The 24145-nt window shown below is 41.8% G+C and overlaps 1 protein-coding gene across 3 annotated transcripts in view; it reads right to left on the bottom strand.

Moving 5' to 3' along the window:
• Il33 (interleukin 33) overlaps positions 1–23069 on the bottom strand; it is a 35066-nt gene extending 11997 nt beyond the window's left edge. The window contains exons 1-2 of one of the 3 annotated variants that reach the window (XM_036166655.1): positions 22985–23069; positions 22633–22713 (exon numbers count right to left, since the gene is read on the bottom strand). The gene's annotated coding sequence lies outside the window, so the exon portion shown is untranslated. Of the gene's footprint in view, positions 1–1513; positions 1642–22632; positions 22714–22984 lie in introns of those variants that run through there. The other 2 variants (XM_036166647.1, XM_036166664.1) reach the window with 2 other exon arrangements.
• Positions 23070–24145: the final 1076 nt, after the last annotated feature.

Genomic DNA, 24145 nt, shown 5'->3' with positions numbered 1-24145 from the left:
AGAAATCTATATCTTGTCCTACACACACACAAAAATGAAACTCAAAAATGTTATCTATTCTCTTTCTCCATTACCATCCTATCTCCTTTCTCTGTTCAGACGGATTAAAAATTAGCTACTCTATAAAAGTTACCGCCCTGAAGTAAATGTAAAGCCAATACATTCAACAACTGCATTAGGTAATAACCATGGGAAGGGGTCTGTGTGAGTCAGAATTTGGAATTTTGTTTTAAACGTTCCGTTCTTTTTATACTCAAAGCCAATGCCCAACTTCTTTGAAATAGTAATGATAAATTTCTGAAGATGTTAACATAAGGCAGAGTTCTCTGAAGAAGCTGTATCTGTGTGAATTATCCCACAGACTCTTCTCCTTGGCTGAACCAAGTATTGTGATTATGGAGGGATGTAAGATCAAGAGCCAGAATTTTCTCGGACTGTCTTGGGCTTTTTGTGTAAGCAGCTACTTCATTTTAATAATGGAATCTGATTTGATGCCCCCAGAATGTGTTGCTTGTGTTATCACAAAGCTAAGGAGCTGTAAGATAACATACAAAATCTACAAAGAAAGATTTCCTCATTTTTCTATGTCCATTTGTTGAATATGTTGCTTATGACTAATGCAGTTGTTGCATATATTGGTTTATGACTTTCTTCATCTCTTGCCTGCAAACCTTCATGTAACTGCTTTTGCATAGGAATGCATCACTTAGGATAACCTGAATCTATGCTACTACTGAGCTATAGTCAGTCACCATTGCTAGCTTAGAATAAATGATTTCCTTTAAAGCAGGGCTGTAACTTTTACAGAATAGTTAATTTTTAACCTTTATGGGTGGGTTATAAAGGGTTAAGTAAACATAAGGTTAGATTTTCAGTTGGACAGAACATAGTTTAAATAGCAGCCTATACCAGCAGGAATTGAGTCGGTATGAGCAGAATGCACGTTGCCCTTCTGAGCTGCTTCAAAAACAGTGATGAGTTTTGTTTGTTCTCTCACCCAAGAGTACGTGTGTCCTAGGAACAACGTTTTTCTAGTCATAAAAATTGCCTTGTAAATAAATGTGTTTGTTGCGGCTTGTAGCCTATTTTCTTGGCGAGTTTGAATTCATATTAGCATAGTAAGGACACCATAGCCCCTCCCTGAAGCGTTGTGCCGGTTTTGCTTTTCTCTACTTTCAGTGATTATCATCACCCTCCCTTTCCTTTATGTCTCCCATGGACTAGCTTGAGCAAATGCTTGTGGAAGCACTCTGCTCTAAAGGACCATGCTCTTGCACAGTTGAACAATATAAATCATCAAGCTGGAAAGTCAGCGTCATTACTAGAATTACGAAATCCAAAGTATATAATCCAGAACTATTCTCAAATCCCCTTCTGAAAAACAAACCACCCTCTTCAATAACAAGTCTTTTATCTTTTGAATGTCAGAATTATTTGAGAGCCTATAAACAGTACTGTTTCCTCCCCTCCACAGCAGGGAGCAAATATTCTTGTAGGTTGATGTGGCACTCACCTCAGTCGCGGCAGGGAATAGCTGCTCTTGGATAACGTGCATGCGTTCCTGCCGTCAGCACTTGCTGATAGGCAATGCAGTCACAATCCGGTTCTATTTATATGGTAGCTCAGATTAAGCAACGTAGGTGACAGTAACTGGGGAGTGAAGCTATGCAAATAGAGCTGTCTGAATGGATTAGAATGTGTGGGCGTGTAGCTTTTTCCTGCAGACAAATCCCAACAGAGCAGTATGTTCACTGTTATACTTCAGTACTAATTTTGTTTTTTAAAAATATAATCTTTAAAACAGATTCCCAGTGGTGCCTTTTCTGGAATATATACAAGGGAACAGATTGTCTCTTCTGTAGAAAGTTGGATTTCCTTTTATAGGTAAATTTTTTTTTTGACTGTAAAAATGATGTGTGTGTGTGTCTCTCTCTCCCCCTCACACATATATGCATATATATTACACATATGAATGTATTAAATATATATTATATACATATATGCACAATATATTGCATATTATGTGTGTGTGTGTGTGTGTGTGTGTGTTGTTTTTGCTTTTGTTTTTCAACTGCTTGTCCCAGTTACATTGGCTATCTAGTTTAGACAAAGTAAAGCTATGTTGGGCTCAGTATGCACAGGGCTGAATGGAGTAAGGAGAACTGATATCCAGAAACATAAAATTTATTTATTGTTATCTTTGAAGCAGGATCTCAGTATGTTGCCCTGGATGGCCTGGAATTCTCCATGTAGACTAGACTGGTTTTGAACTCACAGAGACCCATCTACCTCTGCCTCCAAGTGCTGAGATCAAAGTGTGCACCACCATGCCTGGCTGACAGCAGTGAGCTTTTAAAACATTACAAAACATTCAGTGTGTTTTGTGAGCATAATTTTCTTAATATGTAAAATCCCAAAGGAAAAGAGAGGAAAGACCAGTTTGATGGCCAATAAAAATGTTCGGGACAAAAAGTATTGGGGGGAAAAAACAGGGTCATGTTAGTAGGGCAATACAAGCTGAATGAAGGCTACCCACACACTTCACAGAGTCCTTGGATGTCAGTATGAGGAACTCCATAGCTCCGAGTCTTAAAACAAACCAAAAAAGGGCGAACTGTAATCCGTTCTAAAGTGCATATATGTATTGTGGCCTCCTGGGCTTTTAGAAAGTTACATTTAACAAATATTGCATTCTCACATTTTAGGCTAAGGACTGTCAGCATGAGCCCATGGGACACAATGTGAAATTTTCTTTTCTCTTTGTTGTATTATCTACATCTGGTCAACCAGCAAACCCTTTCCTGAAACACCTATGTTCTCTTAAGTGTCAGGTGACCCCCTTTGCTGATCAAAGATGTTGACGTATTGTCAGAATGTTAATCTGAGTGCTGACCTTTCTTTTCTTAGTGAGAATCTTACTTTGAAAATTTGTTGACTTGGATAGATTTCCTGTAACCAATATTGTTAAAATGCAAGGTTTTTAAGAGCCTTTTTATTAAACGTGCATACTTAACTTGGCAAATCTGGATAACACTGAAAAGTTGAAATTCAACTTTGAAAGTAATTAAATGATTTGGAAATCATTGCAAGGAAAGCCTAACTTCCCCGGGTTCCTGAGGTCATTGCAGTGATGATAGGCTTGGGTCTGTTTACAGAGGGCTGCCTCATGATAATAACAATAATAAATCAAGTACTTTGTTGCGAGACTAGGTGCCAGGGCTGCAGCAGTGAACCAAATCAGAGTTTTGCCTTCTGAAGTTTAGTCCCCAACGGGGAGGTAGCTACTGAGTAATATTCACACAGATATGTTCCAGAACACTGACTCAGGAAGCAAAAGCAGAGGAAGTTCAATCACAACACAATGTCTAAGGTCCATCTGAAAGGTGCAAAGAGCATGTGGAAGGGAGGGGCAAAGCGTACTCCAGGACAAGGCACTTGGTTCAAGCTTGAAGGACAGGGGGAGCCTGGCCGAAACACAGTGGCTACCAGGAACATAGTACGATGGGCTTAGAGACGGGAGAGGGCGGGAGGCAGGTTTGGTTGAGCTCAAGGCACCAAAGGAAGTAGCTTGGCCTCAATTTCAGTTATAGAAGGAACCAAAGAAAATTTTTAAGTAATATGGATGTCATTTTCTTTTTCTTTTCATTTCTTTTCCTTCCTGCCTTCCTGCCTTCCTTCCTTTCTTCCCTTTTCTCTCTCCTTTCTTTCCTTCCTCTGTCCCTCCCTCCCTCCCTCCCTTCCTCCCTCCCTCCCTCCCTCCCTCCCTCCCTTCCTTCCTTCCTTCCTCCTCTTCTAGACAAAGATTCATGTACCCAAGACTGGTATCAAAGTCACTGTGTAGGGGACTTTATAAAATTACATTTATTAATTTATTCATGTGCCATGGCAGAGTCAGAGGACAACTCTCAGAAGCCATTGTTCTCCCTTCTCTATGTGGACCCCAAGCATCGAACTCAGGTGACCAGGTTTAGCAGCAAGCATCCTTCCCCATTGTACCATCTTAGTGACCCAGCCTTGGACTTCCAATCCTCCTGTCTCTATCTCACAGGTGCCGGAAGTGCAGTCTGCCACCATGCCCAGTTACGGGATGCTGGGGTTTAAACCCAGATCTCTGTGCATGCTAAGCAAGCACTCTAACTGAGCTTTGGGGCCTGGCCTTTCCTTTTTTAAAAAATCTATGGCTGCCACACTAGAAATATCTGAAGGGCAAGAGTTAAAAAAAATACTTCCTTTTTTTTGTATTAATGTGTATGTGCTTGTGTGAATTTATTCTCTCCCCCCCCACCCCCACCACCCCCACCCCCGTGTGTGTGTGTGTGTGTGTGTGTGTGTGTGTGTGTGTGTGTGTGTGCATGTGTGTGTGTCTAGAAGCCAGAAGAGGGTGTCAGATCCCCTGGAACCAGATTTACAGGTGGTTGTGAGCTGCTGCCAGATATGGGTGCTGGGAGCCAAACCCAGGTGCTCTTTGAGAACAGTATGCATTCTTAACTACTGAGCCATCTCTAGCCCTTAGGTCAGATTCTTGAGTGAGGGGACTGATGGTGATAGCAGCCAGTGCTTGGGCCGTCATATGGGAGCCGGAGGCTTTTCACAGTTATTTAGATAGGATTATCTCCCTTTTATAGGTGAGTAGTCTGGCAAAGGCTACATTGATAATAGTAAATGAAACCAGATCCGATATCAAGGTCTTTTTTTGGAGGATATGGGGAACAGTGATAGAACTGGGGTGATGCTGAAGTCCAAGGCCTCAAGTTCCAGTTTACTACTTTGCTCTATCATGGGAAGACCATGCATGAGTCTGTGGTTGGACCTCAAAGACCTGTTGCTACTCCATAGGAAAAGACAGTGGCCCCCCAAATGGCCCGCCCTAGTCTTAATTGTGTTGCTGTGATAAAATACTCTCACAAAAAGCAACTTGGGGAAATAATGGTTTTTACTTCAGCTCACAATTCCCCGGTTATATAGTCCATCATTGTGGGAAAGTCAAGGCAAGAACTTCAAACAGCTATTCATATCACGTCCACAGCCGAGAGAAGAAAAATGAATGCTTACATGTTTGCTTGCTTGTACTCAGCTCAATTCCTCTCATACTGTTCAGGATCCCCTGCTAGGGAATTGTCCCACCCACAGTAGACTAGATCGTTTCATATCCATTAACCCAACTATGACAATTCCCCACAGACATCTATCCAGTCTGGTCCACTGCACACAATCTCTTATTTAGGCTCTTTTCTAGAATGGTTCTAGGCTGTGTCAAATTGACACCATCACATGGTCCTAGCTGTTAGACAGGGAAAGAAACTGGGATCATGGCTGTTTTCTAACCCAGTATGACATCATCTCAGGACAGTAATGATGCACAGTGGCCTCTCACACGAACCCTCTGCTTTTCTGGGTATAGTGGTTTCACTTCTTTCTAGTGGAAATCGTAATACAGGATGTATAGGTAGGAGGGCTGAAGTGAAAGCAGCCTCCTAATTTGAGTTGGAGTGCTTTCTCCTTCCTTCTTCCCATTGCTCTGAAATTTCCCTCTCCGAAGGAAGGGAAATGTTCCGTGGAGAAACCTGACAAATCAGTGAGTCAAGACAAGTCACCTAGAGAAGACAGGGATGGCGTTACTACTGGGAAGATTTCTTTAAAGCCTTTAAAGTGAGAGGTACTCGGTATTTTTTAAAATTATCTTTATTTGTGTACACATGCGCGCACACACACACACACACACACACACACACACACACACACACACACACACACACACACACACCCCCCACACACACATGCAGACCATCTGTGTGCCGGTACCCAAGGAAGCCAGAAGAGGGCATCAGTTCTCCAAGAGCTGGAGTTACAGGCAGTTGTGAGCAGCCTTACATAGATCCTGGGAACTGAACTTGGGTCTTCTGGAAGAGCAACAAGTGCTTGTAACCACAAAGCCGCCTCTCCAGCCCCATCCCTCTGTTGTGCTTTTCTGTTCCTTCTCTGGATCTAGTGTTCTCCACTCATTTTCATACCTGCCAGGACATGCTCCATCAGTCTGTATCACTTTCTTCCACACCCTCTACCTCTCAGAGGACAGAATTGTCTTCTTTGGTGCCTACCTGCTCTCACACCTGCACACCTTTGCCCACCTGTTCTTGCCAGTGACACCTGATGGCATTTCAATTTGACCCTTGAAACATAACTCAAGTGTTTATCTCCTTAACAGCCCATAACTAAGGCGACTTTATTGCTTTATCTCTTACTTGCTTTACCCTTCCAGATCTGTTTCTCTGCTCCTTTCCTTGGACTGCTAACTTGGGATCTAGGGCTGTGCTGACATTATCATCATTTTCCAGGGAACTATCTGTCATAGGTACTTAGTACATATTCCATAGTTTGGATCAGTGCTTGCAAAATCTCTATGGACTACTTAAGGCAGGCATCACCTGCTGAAGATGTATAGGACATCAAACTCCAAAGGTCTACAGAGCAGGGCAGATGGAACTCTGGGTAGAAATGTACCAAACTGGCATCTCCACTATTTTTGACCTATGGAATGATGATTTACATATCTTAGCCTAACGGAACTCAGACTGTTCTTGGGTAACACTTCTTCCTAAAGTATTTAAAGTAGCTGACCTGCTGGCTGGCCCATGCTCTGCAATCTTAGACCATTCAAAGTAATCAGTTCAGAGCGTTTCTTTATTTCTCTCCTCCCTCTCGAACCCCACCTTATACCTTACATATTTTGGATGTTCCCTATGTGGTGGGTGCATTAATTCTGTAGAGATTTTAATCTCTCTCTCCCCCACTGTGCTGCTTCCCCTTCTTGGGTCTTTCAGTGTCTCTATTAGATTTCCCATCTTAAAAGTGAGCTGAGTACATTTCACATTGTGTGCATTGCTTCCTGTCTCCTAGAATCCCCTTTTGTACCTGCATCTGCCCCTTGCTCACCCTAAGGATGCCGTCCTGGTCCTCTTGCATCCACTATTAGCTCCTGCACACAGGATGAGGCAGGCAAGTCTGAAGTGGCGTTTGCTTCATTTTTTTTTTTTGTCTCCAGAAAGCTGTCGGTGCCAGAAGAAATGTGTGTAATGGCATGAAGGGTGTGTGTAACAAATAGACCTTTGGCTTTAGTTTAACTCTCAAGGGCAGAGCCGTGTTTTCTTCTACATTTAAATAAAACTTAAATAAATACATAAATGGCTTCTATAAACATTCAAAATAAATACGAAATATCCAATGAATATAGATTTTGTTTGTTTGTTTCATTCATTTTCTGTCTTTTTCCATGCCTAACCAGGAACACATTTTAAAATCTACACAATATAAATATAATTAACACTTGAATGAGGACCGTGTGACAAGTGTGTTTTATGTTGTTAAATATATAATATATATAATTAACACTTGAATAAATATTGTGTGACAAGTCCTTTGCTAAGTGCTTTACATAGTTAACTTTGTCATCAGAGCAGTCTTGCCAGGGTGGTACTATCCTCTGTCTTATACAGATGAAGAAAATGAAGCACAGATATGTAAGCAATTGACCCAAGGTACAAAAGCTAAAAGCCCAAGCAAACACTTGAAGGAAGTGGGTGGAGTGACTGGTTCCTGCTGCATTCCAGATCTCCCTCACCGCCCTCGAATCCCAGCAAACCTCCTCTTCCATTCTGAGCTTATGCTTTTCTAGGCAGCAAAGGGTTTTGCTGCTAAGAAAACCAAAACTAGAAGTTTGGAGATGTGGCATTAGATCAATGTCATCTGTATTATTTGACCCCATGAAGGTCACACTGAAGATTCAGAGGATCATGGGATCTGGTCTCCATAGAGAGCAGATTTAACAGCATAGTAAAGAGAAATCTATGTGCTGTAGTTAGAAGACGGAACTCTCAAAACATTTCAAGACAGAGACTCCTTTTCTGAAAAAATAAACATTTCGTGAATCCTAGTGGATAAACAAAGAAGCAAAATCATTGATTTATTAATAGAAGCATGGTTTCTAAGTTTAAATTTGTGTTTGGTCAATATAAATGCAATTAGTCACAAAATTGTTTCCAGTACAATGGTGAATAGTTACCATGGAAACCTTCCTGACAAGAATGCTGAAGCTAAAACGTTAAAAGGAATAATCAGGCCTAGGGAGATGGCTCGGTGGTTAAGAGCACCAACTGCCTTTGGAGAGGATCTGGGTCAGTTCCCAGTTCCCACACATTGGCACACAACTGTCAGTAACTCCAGTTCCTGGGCACCCAACACTCCTCTGGTCTCCAGGGACACCAGGAGTGCATATAGTACATATACATACATGCAAACAAAACATTCATACACATAAAAACAAACAAATCTTTAAAAGAAAGAAAATCAAGCTGGGCAGTGGTGGAGCACGCCTTTAATCCCAGCACTTGGGAGGCAGAGGCAGGTGGATCTCTTTGAGTTCGAGACCAGCCTGGTCTACAAAGCAAGTTCCAGGAAAGGCTCAAAGCTACACAGAGAAACCCTGTCTTGAAAAACAAACAAACAAACAAACAAAAAAGAAAGAAAGAAAGAAAACCAAAGGCTGCATGTGGTGGCGCACAACAGTAATCCCAGAACTCTGGGAGACAGAGCCAGAGGAGCTTGAATTAGAGGCCGGTCTGGGTTGTGGTGTCCAGATCAATGGCAAGCAGGCAAGCTCAGTTCTTTTCTAAAACTGTCCTTCATGTCCCAGAGAAAAGCTAGAAAGTCACGTGAAGGGCCAAGGTTGGGGGGAAAGGCCCAGGACAAGCCTAAGGTGGTGCTTCTAACAGCAAGTTGGTGCCGAGAACAAGCGCTCTCAATGGGCTGCACTCGGAGCAGAGGAAGGACTGAAATAGAGAAAGGCAGAACACTGAGAGAACAGCTAAGAAGCCTGTCTCAAGCACATCCCTTTGAGAATTCATCTTCTCCTAACAAGTCAGGCCCCACACGAATGTATATTCGGTCATCATACTTACCCTTCGCTTCCTAACTGCTGAGCTAGAGAGTTAAATGTAAAGCAGTTTTAGTACAGCAGTGTCCAAAACCAAATGGGAACAGCAAACACAGAGTTTAAAGACATTAGCCAGACTAAAAACCACCAGCTATTTCACAGGAGTTTCAGAGCAAATAAATAGTCTACAGTCCAAATCCACAAACGAAGTAAGAGTTCTTACAACGGTGAGAACCCACGGAGAAAAGGAGCTGAGAGCAAAGACCTCATTCGTTGGAACAATCTGGAAAGCCATGGAAATAACTGGTTTTAATCTGTTTATCAACTATTCTCAAAGAAATAGAAAATAGGAATTTGGAACCTTGAAATAAAAACATAGCACTAAAACTAACACTGTGTCAGCTAAGCATCAGATTCGACACAGGTGAAGCAATTCCATGACCCAGGAAAGGTGTAAAAGTATTGGTTCAGATATGTCCAGAGACACAAACAGATGAGAAATGTGGAAAAGAGGGTAGGAAATTTGGAGGGTAGATGAGACAGTTGAGTGTGTGCCCAAAGGAGCAATGTTGAAGATAGAGTAGATGAGAACTTTTTAAAGATAACAATTCACAGATCCAAAGTTTCCAAAGGATCTTGAGCAGGAGAGGAGGGAGAGGAAGGACTCCATATCTTGATTTGTTATTGTTGTTGATGTTGTTTTTGTTTTTTCAGGACAGAGTGTCTCTACATAGCCCTGGCTGTCCTGGAACTGGCTCTGTAGACCAGGCTAGTCTCGAACTCACAGAGATCCACTTGCCTCTGCCTCCCCAAGTGCTGAAATTAAAGATGTGTGCCACTACTGCCTGGCCCATAGATTGATTTATTACTTGTGAAACTGATGAACATTAAAAAAGGAGATTATAGTGTTAGTTCTGGAAGACAAAGAAATATTCGTATGAACAAAAACAGAGTTTACAGTAGGCTTCTGGGGCAGATGATTTATGTCTTACATTAGCCTCAGAACCTTAAGGTTAACACCAGATATTTGCAGAAGTGCTCTGCCACTGTTGAACACTACTGAGACTACAGGGATGGCCCCAAACACCTCGTTTTACTGGTGAGGCATGTGGCAGTGAACTGGAGTCTGCTGGACCCAGGACCAGAACTCGGGTCAACTCAACTCAACTCAAAGGGCAATTGTGAATATTTTGCTCCCATCCTCCTGGTATTGCTTTATCATTTAAGACAATAGCAAAGAAGAAACAACATAGGAGGGAAAGTACAGTTCACTCTATCAGGGAGGTTTTTTGCTTAGTTTTTGGTGCTTTTCCCATTTTTCGTATGGGATTTAATCACTGACCACATTGCTAGTCTCCAGGAAGACTGCTCTGCTCTTCACCCTGTTCATGGGGGAAGGCAAGGTAGCCTTGACTTGTTTCCTCCTTGTGTGGAAGAAGGTATGTAGAAAGAAGAGGAAGATCCTAGACACGTGTTTAGAGCTCAGGCACAGAAAGTTTGGCACAACGTCGGGTGGAAGGCAGCCGAGGACAGACAGAAATCTCAGTGTATACAAGGCTTTGCTGAGAAATTAATAGACAGAGCAAGGGCATGGCTTTCGAATCCATCAACTCACCAAAGTAGGGGAAATCCAATTTGTTTCACTTCAGCTCACTTTAGAACTGGTGTGGCTTGCTGTCTAAAATGTTTATACCATAGACTCAAAAAAGAAGATAGTTTACAAGAATAATGAACAGTGACTTCAAAAGGTATCACACTGCTTATTCATGAAGAGAAAATATCATCTGCACTCATGACAAATTATTTCTAGTTCTCAGCTAGCTAACTTACCACAGAGATAGCCCACCAAGTTGGAAAACATCCGCAGCTGGAAGCAACACAGTCCAAAGAGATTGCTTAACGGAGATGAAAAGTTACTTTCTAATGTAAGCCCGGAAACTACTGAAATTCCAAAGCCTTAGATGGTTTCTGCAGCATGCAGGATTCCAGATCCTAGCTAGAATAACTTTTATGGCAGGGCCCTGACTTCCATCAGCTTGTTTGTTGTTTATTTTTTAAGGGAAGCATGGGATTTTCCAGACTGCATCACGTTGGGTTTGGGAGCTCAGCCTCAAGTAAAGTTCACTGTCTTTTTAAATTGATTCTCCCGTAAAGGAGCAGGATGGTTTGAGTCTGCTGTATTTCTCAGTTACCCAAAACACTAAAAAGAAGTTTGTTTTTCTCCAGACACTATAGGCTTACGTTTAGAGCCAGTAAAAGTATCCCTAACTCCATTCTTGGTGCGCAGGATGCTCCAACGAGCTTCTAGAACAGACCCTATGCACCAGTAGACGTCATTGAAAGGCAACCTTAGAAAACAATAAAGACCAACAGGAGAAGTTTGGGAAAGGGTGAGGCATGTGTTTATAGAAATGAAAAAAGAAGATTCTAGAATTAAATGTTTAAGACCCAAAGAAGGACACTCAAAACAGTAGATACAATAGCAAAATTGTCCTGGTGGAAATGTACCAACTCCATTTAAAAAGTTTTCATATATATATCATATCTATGTTTTCAAGCCAGGCAGCTTAGTTCGCATCTGTGACCCTAGCACTCAGGAGGTTTGGGCAAGAGGATTACCACAAATTCAAGGCTAGCATGAGCTACATAGTGAGTTCTAGGCCAGTCTGGGTCACACAGAGAGACACTGTTTCAAAATAAAACAAATATGTATGTATATTCTGATATAAATGTGTGTATTTTCAAGAAGGGAAGTCAACTCCTGTTTAGTAAAGTGCTTGCTAATTAATTAAAAGCAAGTTTCAAAAATTTGCTTTGCCTGAACTTTTAAGAAAAGATTTATCATTTTGTGTCTGTTATATGTGCACCACACGTGCACAGTGCCTGAGATTGATGTGCATCACATGCACGCAGTGCCTGTGGAAGCTAGAAGAGGGGATCGGATCCCCTGGGACTAGAGTTACAGACAGTTGTGATCTGTCATATGGTCCTTTTCAAGTGCTGCCCGAATTCTTAAATACTCAGCATCTCTCTCCCCTAGTGCCCGAACTTGTTACCCCAGGCTTCTGACGCCCATCAAGAGGTAAGAACTGTCCTCCGTGGGGTGTGAGGGAGAAAGCTAGCTACCCGCATACACTCACTCCACAGCCAGTCCATAGCCTGAGGTGCTTCAGTGTTACATGTGTGATTTGGTTTAGGACATGTGATAAAGTGAACAAGGCAAATCACTTATTAAATAAATTGTACATCACTTCAACAGTATTGTTAACTGAGAAAATTAGTGGGACAGATTATGATTGACTTGTCATGACTCAACAATATCCTAATTAAATTTTCCTAATGTATAATACCTTCAAAAGTCTAAAAATTCATTGTTCTTGCCAGGCAGTGTTGGCGCACGCCTTTAATTGGGAGGCAGAGTCAGGCGGATCTCTGTGAGTTCGAGGCCAGCCTGGGCTACAGAGTGATTTCCAGGAAAGGCGCAAAGCTACACAGAGAAACCCTGTCTCAACCCCCCCCCCAAAAAAAAATAAATAAATAACAATAATAAGTTCATTGTTCTTGTTTTTTAAACTGTGGGATTAGATAACCTCTTTTTTTTTTTTTAAAGCTTTCTTTTTATTTATTCTTTGTGTCTTTCACATCATGCCTCCCGATCCCACCTATCTCCCTCCCCACCCTGAATAAAACAAAATAAAATTTAAGAGAAAAAAAAAAAACAGGAAGAAAGGGGGCAGAGAGAAAGGGGAAATCTCGTTATGGGAGCTGCAGTGTGACCCCGTGAGTCACGCAGTGAACGCCTTCTCTTAATCTGTACATTTTTACATGTAGGCATTCATCACAAAGAATCATTGGTCTGGTTCCAGGACTCTGGGCTCTGCTGGGACTCTTTCTGGACATCTATTGCTGCCCCCTGTCATGGAAATCCTGCAGCCCTGTGACCCTCTTCTTAAAAAATAAATAAAACTCTACTACAGCAGAACATTTGAGCAAGGGGTTGTGACAGGATCTGTGTGGCCCAGCATGACTTTCAACCCTCTGGTTTCCACCTCCCAAGTGCTGGGGTTAAGACGCCATGCTGCCACACACAGCAGGAGAACATTTTAAAAGGGCTTTTGATCAACCCTTTTTTTTCCCTCTGAAACACAAGTACAATGTGAGAGCTTGCTCCTTTTACTAATGTTTTCTTCCTTTATTAACATTGCTTTGCAACTAGGGCATGGCAGAGGAGTGCTCAGTCCCCAGACTCCAATTATAGGGGAGACTTTCATTTTTTTTTTCCCTAAAGTGTTTTTAATGCAAGTCTGGGTTGGGGAAAAAAAGCCAAACAAACAATATTTCTTCAGACTGGCAGAGCATGTTTCCTGGCAAGGTCTCAGAATAATTAAAATGAGAAAGATAGAAAAAAAACTCCGCAAGCATTGACAAGTTTGGGATAGATCTGGAATTTTTATGTATGATTAGTAGAAGTGTTAAGTTGCTCCTGCCACTGTGGAAGACAACGTGGCATTTTCCTCTAAGCCTCAAAAAATGCACATCTTTGGTCCAGAAGTTCCACTGGCAGGTATGCATTCAATACTGAGGCACAAAAGTGTTCATCAGAAGGTACACAGGTCCTGGCCATCCATCTCTAAGTAGGGAACAGCACACACGTCTATCTGCCTTGCAACAGATATGCTATGCTGCATTTATTTTGGGGAATTCTAATCAGTTATGTGAAGTTAAAACCTGAACAAACAGCAAAACTGTATCTTAGAAACACAGATGTTGAGGGAAAAGCAGGACACACCCTAATGCATTGTTCAAAACTGCACATGAATTACAGTTATGCATTGCTTAATGATGGGGACACATTCTGAGAAGTGCATCATTGTGTGATGATTACATGATGCAGTTACACAAACTGAGATGGCTCATGAGCCATATCAGCACTGTAGTCTTATGGAACCACTGTTGTGGTCTGTCATTGACTGAAGCATGATCATGCACAGAGGACCATGTATGGCATTGGGAAACATGATCATGGTTACCTTTGAGATGGAATATTAGAGGGGTGAATGAGGAGACTTCTGGAGTCCAATAATCTTCTGTTTAATTTTGTGCCATAGTCTGTATATTTGCTGAAAATCAATAAAATGCCAACTTCTTTGTTGTTAAGGGAGTGAGATCATCAGCGGATTCTAAAATATATGGATTCTACACTCACGGTTTTCTTGGTCAGAATTGATAAGAAAAATTAAAGTAATTCTTAAGAATTGTTGTTTAGTTAACAAGGATTAAGTAACTTAAAAATAAATTTTAAATTTAAATAATCTGAACCAATGTTAGGAAATAGTTGACAGGAAAGACAAAATCCTCTCTTCCGTTAGACCGAAGATGAGCTTCTGATATGCTTGATTAAACACTAAGTTTTCTGTCCTTAAAGAACTGAAAATTGATCATATTAAAGGGGGTAGCTGAGGTGTTTACGAGGCTATGCCAGAGTCCTTGGAGCAGCCTTCAAAGGCTTCAGCTGCCCTTCTTAGGTGTAGACATGAAGTCTTTAAAAAACAAAAGGCACTGTGGGTGGGGGTGGGGTGTGGGATGGGGTAGGGGGGTGGAGTAGGGGTGGTGGCGGTGGTGGTGGCACACGCCTTTAATCCCAGCACTCGGAAGGCAGAGGCAGGCGGATCTCTGTGAGTTCAAGGCCAGCCTGGACTACAGAGCAAGTTCCAGGACAGTCACCAAAACTACACAGAGAAACTCTGTCTTAAAAAACCAAACCAAAACAGAAACAAAAGGCTAGAGATGGCTCAGTGGGTGAGAACCCCTGTTGTGCAGACACGTGAGGACCTGAGTTTGAATCCCCAGCAGCCATGTAAAAGGCCAAATGAGGCCACGTGTGTGCCTGTAACTCCAGCACCTTGGGGGACAGAGGCAGGGGGATCCCTAGGACTTGTGGCTCCGGCACCAGGCAAAGAGAGTGATAGCGCTGGATACCCCTGGACTCCGTGTGCATGTACCCCCACACACGTGTGCATACCACACATATACATACATGTGTGTATGCAATCATTAGAATTTCTCAGATAAATTAGTTGATTTTGAGAGATAAATCTTGTTTTTGAGAAAAAGAACCTCTTTTCAAATATACATCATTCATGCATGGCAATCTCATTTTTACCTGTCAACAGTGGCTCTCAGCCAGATATGAGGGATCATTCCTGCAACCCCTGCTCTTGAGAGTCTCAGGCAGAAGAGTGCCATGGGTTTGACGTGAGCGTGGGCCACATGGTGAGCTCCAGGTCACCCTGGGCTACAAAATAAGACCCTGTCTCGAAAGAAACAACAACACAGCAATAAAGAATGCCACCATGCTGCCACTACAAGTACGTAAGATTCCAGAGTCGACATAAGCATAGACATGTGACCCAGATATGATGAATGAAATGGAAAAGGAACTTCACCTGGAATTTCTGCAGAAATTGTACTCCTGTGTGGTGGGTAGTATCCTTTTGTTCTTATTATGGGATAGTAAAATACCATGTCAGCATAGTCACCAAAGAAGTCTATCTACCTATCTATCTATCTCTGTATATATGTTTATATACAAATGATTAGAGGTATCATATGTGTGTAAATCAAGCATATTGTAGTTATAGATGAACAGATAATGTCAGAATGACTTTTCAAGACTGAGCTGGAGATGGTGGTCTCTGTAGTCCCAGCACTTGAGGGGGCTCAAACAGGAGAATCATGAATCCAAGGGCCAGTCTAGCCTTCATAGCAACAACCTGCCCTCGCCCTAAAATAGACTTTGAAAATCAAATTTCACACAGCCATGAAGGTAAACAGGGAGTGATAAACATGAAACTCACTTCCTCAGAGGAGAAAGAGATCTTTTCAGATCATCACATGGGAGGACTTTTTAAAGTATTAGAAACATTTTTTATTGTTGTTAAAAAATGTTGTGCTACTATTTTTAAAGTGTGTGTGTGTGTGTGTGTGTGTGTGTGTGTGTGTGTGTGTACATGTGCATGCCACAGTGTGCTTATAAAGGTCAGAGGACAACTTTTGGGAGTCAGTTCTCTCTTCCTACCTTGTTTCTGGGGCAGGGTCTTCCTGTGTCTACCTCTGTGTCGCATAAGCAAACACTCTCCTGTATGTACTTCCCATCTCGCCCTAGAACTACTAGGATTACAAGTTGGAACCACCACATCCAACTTTCTACGTGACTTCCAGGGGTTGAACTTGGCTGTCAGGCGTGTGTGGCAAGAACCTTCACCCGCCAAGTCATCTGACTGGTCCCAGGTGCATTCTTTTTTATGCTGAGTAGTAAATACATTTTACTGGATTTTTTTTTTCTTCAGAATTTACATTTACATATGTATTTGTTTTTAATGTATGAAATGTTTCCTAATATAAAAGCTTCAGTTAAACATTTGGTTCATACACTGAGCTAGCTATTAAACAGACATCTATTTCCCCCCAGGAGCTAATATAACTCCCAAGTTAAAAGAAAAATTGTAAATACAACCAACATTAAGGAGATGTGGCTCAGTGGTTAAGAGCACTGGTTGCTCTCGAAGAGGACCTTGGTTTGATTCCCAGTAGCCACATGGCATGTCACAACTATCTTTGGCTCCAGTTCCAAGGGATAAAATGTCTCTCTTCAGGCCGCCACCAGTACAAGACATAGACACAGTACACATACACACAGGCAGACAACCACTCAGACCATAAAATAAAACTAAATGCATCTTTAAAAATAAAGTCCAACAGCTGGGTGGTGGTGGCTCACACCTTTAATCCCAGCACATGGGAGGCAGAGGCTGGTGGATCTCTGTGAGTATGAGGCAGTCTGGTCTACAGAACTAGTTCCAGGACAGCCAAGGCTACCCAAGGAAACCCTGTCTTGAAAAGCCAAGAATAAAATAAAATAAAATAAAAATTATAAGTAAATAAAGCCCAACATCAGCACTTGAAAAATTAAGCAAAACAACTTGTCAGTTGTGGCAATTTGACTCAAAAGAATAGCCAACTAAAATGACTTAGCCAAAACAACCATGAAACTTCACAGTGGCATTCAAAAGACAAAACTACAAGATGTCTTCTGCTTAAAAGATTATTTCATATCACCTTTATTCTAAAGTTAATTTAAATGTATCAGTAGCTACAGGAAAGGTCTCCCTTGTACAAAGGCTATCATCACTTCCAGTGTAGCTTTTATGGGTTTTCTCTTGTGTTTGTGATGTCCTTGTTGGAGGGCAACAAAAACACTCACGTTGTAGAGCAGGCCGTTAGAGACTCTGCAAAGCCCCGTGTTTCACAAGGCATTCACCACCATGCCTTCCCATGCCAGCTGGCACAGTCAAAGGCCAAAACAAGAGTCCCTCCTAGCACTGGCGTTCAGCTGCCAGGCTTCCTCGACTCAATTGTGTAAGGCTGGCTCTCATTTCTGCTTGTCCCCCTTCTTGGGCATCTCCAGCGGCCTCCTAGCCATCTGTTTTCATTGTTTTTACATAGGATTCCCAGTGGGCTCCGTCCTGGTTACTAGAAGTTGGGCTGAAGTGAAAACATTAAGCGAAAAAGACTGTTGAACATTGGTCTTCTCAGAGGTGAGACTAACGAACAGCTTCGTGTACTGAATGTTAGCTAATGATCAGACATGGGAAAGTTGAGAGTCTAGGGGCTTCCCACGCATAGATAATGAGGGAGCCAGTGAATGAAGCATCAACTCACACCTTGGCTACTTCATCCCACAGCCTAGTGATGATGCATTACATGTTCACAGAAACACCATTTAGAGGTGCACCTGCCCGGAGGGACCGGCTTCACAGGCTGCAGCAGCTCTCTGTGATCCCTGTCTCCATGGGACCCTTAGCAGGCCCTGTCTTCTTGACCTAGTTACTGGGTTTGGTGTGAAAACTACTAGGAGAAAAGACTGTTAAGTACCTCTCTTCTCAAAGCTAACACAGAGAAGATGTCCCCCTGTTGTATCAGAATACTAATGGCCTTAAGGCATCTGTATCTGAGTCTGCTCTCATGGGTCTGACACTGAAGAGAAAGCCTTCCACTTGATATAATGAAGAGGGTAACAGTCAGATGCTCAGCCTGATGGTCACATTCTAGGCATGGCGCTCTCCAAACAGTTAAGCTGTTTGTATTCATTGAGTTAAGAGCATCTGGTTTATTATATAAATGTCTACTACATAATGAAAATTAGGATGTTTTCACAATACATACTCTTAGATTAGTGAAGAAAAAAATGTGCCTTTTTTAATAAAAAAAAAAAAAAAAAAAAAAAAAGAGTCTGTATATCCATTCCGGTAACGGGGACTTTGTGTTATGGTAGTCAAAGCAGGAAGCTAAGGACTGTCACTAAGTCAGAACATCGGTGCCACTTTCTCTGTCCGAAACTTTCAAACAATATCTGAAAGAATTAGTGTTCATGAAAGCTTAGCACTACTAGTAATAATTTGCCAATATGAAGATGTTATATAGAGATCTGATGAAATGTGGCTTTGCTTTTGTTTTGAGACAGGCTCTCATTATGGATGCCTGGCTGGCCTGGAATTTGCTATGCAGACCTGGGAAGAACTTATAGAGATCTGCCTGCCTCTGCCTCTCCAGAGCTTTGATTACATGCATGCTCCACCACACCAGGCTACAAAGTATTTTTGAATATGATTGATGTGAACATGAACAGGTCATATACAATATATGCATAAAAGGTAACAACCCCAGGGAGGGAAAATCTTGAACTAATAAATTCAGGTTTGAAGAAGTTCTGTTTGGTTGGTCATGAGAACAAGTGATGAAAAACGTATCATCCTTTATGAAAAACAAAACAAGCTGGGCAGTGCGCACGCCTTTAATCCCAGAACTTGGGAGGCAGAGCCAGGTGGATCTTTGTGAGTTCGAGGCCAGCCTGGGCTACAGAGTGAGTTCCAGGAAAGGCTCAAAGCTACACAGAGAAACCTTGTCTTGAAAAACCAAAAAAAAAAAAAAGAAAAAGAAAAAGAAAAAAAAGAAAAGAGAAAAACAAAACATGCATGGTGGCTCATACTTGTAATACTAGCACTTGAGAGAGGCTGAGGCTGGAGGATTGCCATGAGTTCAAGGCCAGTCTCGGGAGTTCCAAGCTAGCCTGGGGTACAGTATGAGACTGTGTCTCACAAAACCAAAACTTTCTTTAAAAAGGCAAAAGGGTGGCATAGGGCTGTTAAGTGATCTCAGCTTGTTAAATAAAGCATTTACTCTGCAAGTCCAAGGACCTGAGTTCAATCCCCAGAACCCACATGTAGGTGGAAGGAGAGAAAAGACCCTACAGAGTTGTCTTCTGACACACACACACACACACACACACACACACACACACACACACACCTGTATATGAACAAAAGAAAATATAACTTGCTTAAATATCATTTCTTAAATATCTGTCATTAACAAGTCAACAAGCTAAAACTGGTTGAGACTGAGCAGAGTAGCCATACACAACTACCAAGTTCTGTTAAACTCCTCACAAAAATGTCCAGTCCCTATTAGGATTCCATGGGAATTAATGAGCAAAACAGTCTTCCAATTATAATTTTTTTAGTGCATTCTCAGATGAACTCAAACTGCTAAGGAATGTTTTTTTGTAATCATTTGATTTATGAGGTGTTGAAAATGAAGAGGAATTAGATGTAAACAGTAAAACACCCAGCCAAATTTGTGGTGGATCCATCTTATTCATAGCAACAGGAATAGCATAAGAAATAGAGAAGAGGTGATGGAAACCTTTCCCTCAGGTAACAGTGTGTGCAGCTTTGCCCAAATAGGTGGAAGACTCTACTGTTTCTCCACTGATATTTTTCACTAATATATTTGAAAATTATGGGAATTTTGAATTAAAGGTGTTCCTCCTCAGAGAGGCTTAGAGACATCAATAAAGTTGGTTTAGAAGCATGCTTACTTTTTTTTTTTTCTCAATGAAACTTAGCCTTGGATTTTAATCCCTGATCTGAAATTTACCAACTTTGCTGTTTGGGGTAGGTACAGTCTTTCCAAATCTCACTTTCTTGGTTTCACAAATCAATATGGTAACACTTATGTCATAGAGGTAACTGCAAGAACAGGGTAACCCAAGATAATTTCACATTCAGTAGATGCTCAGAGAGGGAATCATAATCTTTGATGATCACTTCCAGCTTGTGTAGCCAGTCACAGAACTTCTCCTGAGTAGGGTTTTAGTGATTTTTCAGTTGATGGTTTTGTTTTGTTTCCCATTTCACACCAGAGGGACCAAAATCAGGTTCAGGAATGTTGAGTAAGATCCAAATCCACATAGTTAATAAATGATAGCTAGATGACAGACTTGAAGCTGCCACTGGAAGCTGTGGCTTTTTTTTTCCATTACCCTACATCATGCTTCCCTTAAACAAAAAGAAAAAAATCCCACAGGGGTATAACCTACCAATGGCAAAATCGGTATGTTCCAGGAGTCTGCAGTAAGGAGAAAGTGCCTCAAGCTTCCCACACCCTTTGGTCTCCTCTCATCTTGAGATCTGCCTGCCCTGTAAGAGTTGTTACCTTAGATATGCCTTTTGTGGGATATTCAGTCACATTGTGAACCTTGGGTTTGTGTTTGTGTTAATTAAATAAAATCAACGTTGGGTCTGGAGGCCAAGTTAGCAACTAGTTGGCAGAAAGTAATCACAGAGAGTCATAGGGTGTCTATAAGATGATAAAGAGATGCACAGGAAGTAGTAGGGAGGGACTTAGTTTAGCATGGGTTCTTTTGTTTTGGCCTAGCAGAAGAATGCTCTCTTTCAGAGGCACCAGCAAAGAGAGAAGGTCAGCTAGTTGCTACTCAGCCTCTCTGAGCTAGCAGGTTTTTCACCCCAGCCTCTGACTCCTGAGTCTTATTAATAAATAGAATGGTATAGATTTAATTACAAGCTATATTTGGCAGCAGTGACATAGCCAGTGCCTCTGGGAACAGAACTTCTGCCAGGCCTGAGTGGCCCAGTCCCTGCCAGAGAAGCAAGCCATAACTGTGGAGCCACATTTGCTGGCTAAACAGCAGCAGATTATAACGCAGGCTCTGGGCCAACAGAAAAGCAACAAGTGTCTGCAGTAGGCTGGAGAGAGTCAGTGGTAGGGTGTTTACCCAGGATGTCCAAAGCCTTGGGTTTGAGTCACAGCACTACAGAACGAACAAAAAAGAAGTTCCATTTGCACCCAGACACCCACACCAGAGAAGTGGTAAGGAATGGATGAGACAAGAGGCTCTACCACAGTTTCCTGAAGTCTGAACCAACCATCTTTTTGCATTGTTCCACAGAACTGTGATTCCTTCCTACTGCTGAAGGAGGTCACATTTGATCCCGTAGTGTCCAACTGTCTCTTCTGCAAACTGATGCACAAAGAGGAAATTCTGCCCCCTACCCTTAGACTCACAGTGATTGCAAAAAGGTCAATGGTTGCATAAAAGATGCATTGATTTTGGGCAAAGTCACACTGAGGTTGTTAAAAACCAAACAAACACCATATTATTAGACTTCCTCAGCAGTAATATTCCCAGTCACATATTTATCTCCTCAAAGCACTGCCCCCTTTATAGCATTTTCTTTTGATGACTTGATTTGTGGATGGAATGTAGCTTTTGACAACTGATACTCCAGTTCCCTTATAAGCTGCTCACAAAGCTCTTTCCCTGTAGCCCTTGACAGACCCAAAGAAAAGTCCTCAATTCTTACCTTTTTTTTAAAAAAAATTCATTTTCAACCCTATCTCAACCTGTACATGAAAGTTAAAGTTTACCATGGAATCATTTTCTCTGTAAATGTGAAGCATATACTGCAAGTTAACAGGAATCCAAAGAAATAGCATTTAGGTGGCTGAGGAAGTCAGAAGTTACTACTCACCTTTGCATGAGAGAATCGCAGAACCTCTCAGAGAAGAATGGGGGAAATGTGAAACTGGAGCTAGAGAACCATAGAGCAATCTGCATGGCATGCTTAACTGTTTAAGGGAACTCTCTCACTCTGTGACAAGGTTGTGGGGGTGGCGAAGTCTGAGAAATCAGAGGATTCTGAGATGTTTGAAACATAGCACTGTGCATCTGGGAGGAAACCACAAGGGGAGCATCAGGTATTTGAAAGACAGACATGAAAAGCAGTTGTCCAGGGTGTTGGGCCCAGTGTTGGACCACAGTATCAGTCAAGGATGAGAGGAAGCAGGCACAGATGAAGCAAGAGAAATTCAGGAAGGCAGACAGTGCAGTCTCTGGCTCCTGTGTGACTACAGCATGGGCACTTCATGCTGTATTCTTTACTAAAACGATCTGAAGGGCATATGTGCATCTAGAGCGGTTTCTCAAGCTGTGGATGGTAATCCCTTTGGAAGGGGGGGGGTCAACCGACCCTTTCACAGAGGTATACCAGACACACTGCATATCAGATATTTACATTGCAATTCATAGCAGTAGCAAAATTATATTTATGAAGTACCAACGAAGTAATTTTATAGTTAGGGATCATCACAACTGTATTAAAGGGTGGCAACATTATTAGGAAGGTTGAGGACCACTGATTTACAGAGAGGTGAAGTAGAGGAGAGGATAAGGAGGAACAATTGTCAGGAGGAAAGCAGCCTTCAGAAGAGAGTCTCTCAGATGAATAATAGCAACATATAGATAGGTTTTTAAAATGTGTCCAGTAGGTGGTAATCAGTACCTTATTTTATTTTCCCCCACAAATGCTGTATTCTGTTTTTCTGTGATCTTCCTTTTACTGAGAGTCACTTGCATGCAATTGCTAAACATAAAAGTAGAAAGTCGAGTTATCATCTTGCTTGGTAAAGCTTCGTGTTGCGAAGGGATTTAAATGCTGACACTGTCTAATCAGGCAATTTATTAATAAATTTTAAACTGACTGGAAGGAAAGCAAATGGCATTATGAGTTAGTAGCAGCTGTTTTTCATGATTTCCTTCTCAGAAATAAACAGGGAGGGAGAGCTCTGCAGTTCCTAAGATTTTTCTTTGCAAAACCTGACTAAAAATTGCACACGATTTGGTCTCACTCTTACCTCGGTGATCTTGTCCAGATTTCTCTCTTCAGCAGCTGCAGTTTCTCCTCTGTGCAGAGTGTCTGGGGCTCTTTTTTATTGCCCAGGATTTGGCAGAGAACCAGTCAGTCTTAGAAGGGAGATGTGGGAGGCAGGATTTGGGCCAATTTTTCTCACTTCTTTTGAAAAAAGCTGATGGCATTGTTCTCCTCAACATTATTGCTGGCATTCTCTCACCATCCAAGATTCACTGATCTCTGCCTCCCCTCCTGCCTTCTCTTTATATGTTAATTTGTGTATGGGGCTGGGGGTGGGGGGCGGAGAGTGGGGGAGGAGGTGAGGGACAAGGTCTTGCTGTTTGGCCTAGGCCTTTAATTCAGGATTATCCTACCTTAGCCTCCAAGACTGGAACTACAAGGTCACCACACCAGCTCTTCTTTGTCTTGATTGTAAATTTTAATTACCAATGATGGGTTTTATGTGTTCCCCCACCCCTCACCCCGTCTTCCAGACTCATGCCAGAATTATCTCACATGTAGCCCTCCTCCCATCTTCAGGCCCCGATTCTTCCTCTGCCTCTCCCCCATCCTTCACAATTTGGCTCATGAATTCCTAACTCCTAAGTTCAACTCCAAAGTGTTACCTCCAGCACTCTTTTTATTGGCAATCTTTGGGTTTTTATATTTCACTTTTGCCAATGGCTTATTTTGAAACCTTCATGAAGATGTCACATTTTTCATTCAAATTCTTATATAATAAAGTCATTCCCTGTTGCATATCAGAAATATGCAGCTTATCTACAAATAAGAGCTCTCAGAGCTCCATGTATCTCCACATAGCTGATCTGCCTCCACACCCTGGCCACAGAGTAATTAAGCTAGCGATAATAATAACAATGATAATAGAAAAGAAAGCAAACACAAGTGGTTTGAAGAATACACATCAGGAAAGAAGAAAAAGATCCTTCAGGCTAGCTAGACTAAGGTGATTGTCTCATAAGTGTAAAGTTACCATCAAGACAATACAAATCTAGGCTTCCCACACAGACCAAACAAGCTAGCTTGAAGAAAAAAATAATAAAGGCATGTTTCTAGGGACAAGCAGCGTTTACCTTCTTGCATAGAAATGTCATTGCAAAGAGGCTGATCTGGAGTTGAAGGAGAGCCAAGTGTGGGAGCCCAG

This window comes from Onychomys torridus, chromosome 1 (genome assembly GCF_903995425.1).
Source record: "Onychomys torridus chromosome 1, mOncTor1.1, whole genome shotgun sequence".
Lineage (NCBI taxonomy): Eukaryota > Metazoa > Chordata > Mammalia > Rodentia > Cricetidae > Onychomys > Onychomys torridus.
Note: the sequence above shows the minus strand (reverse complement) of the source record. Positions and strands in the feature narration are given on the sequence as shown.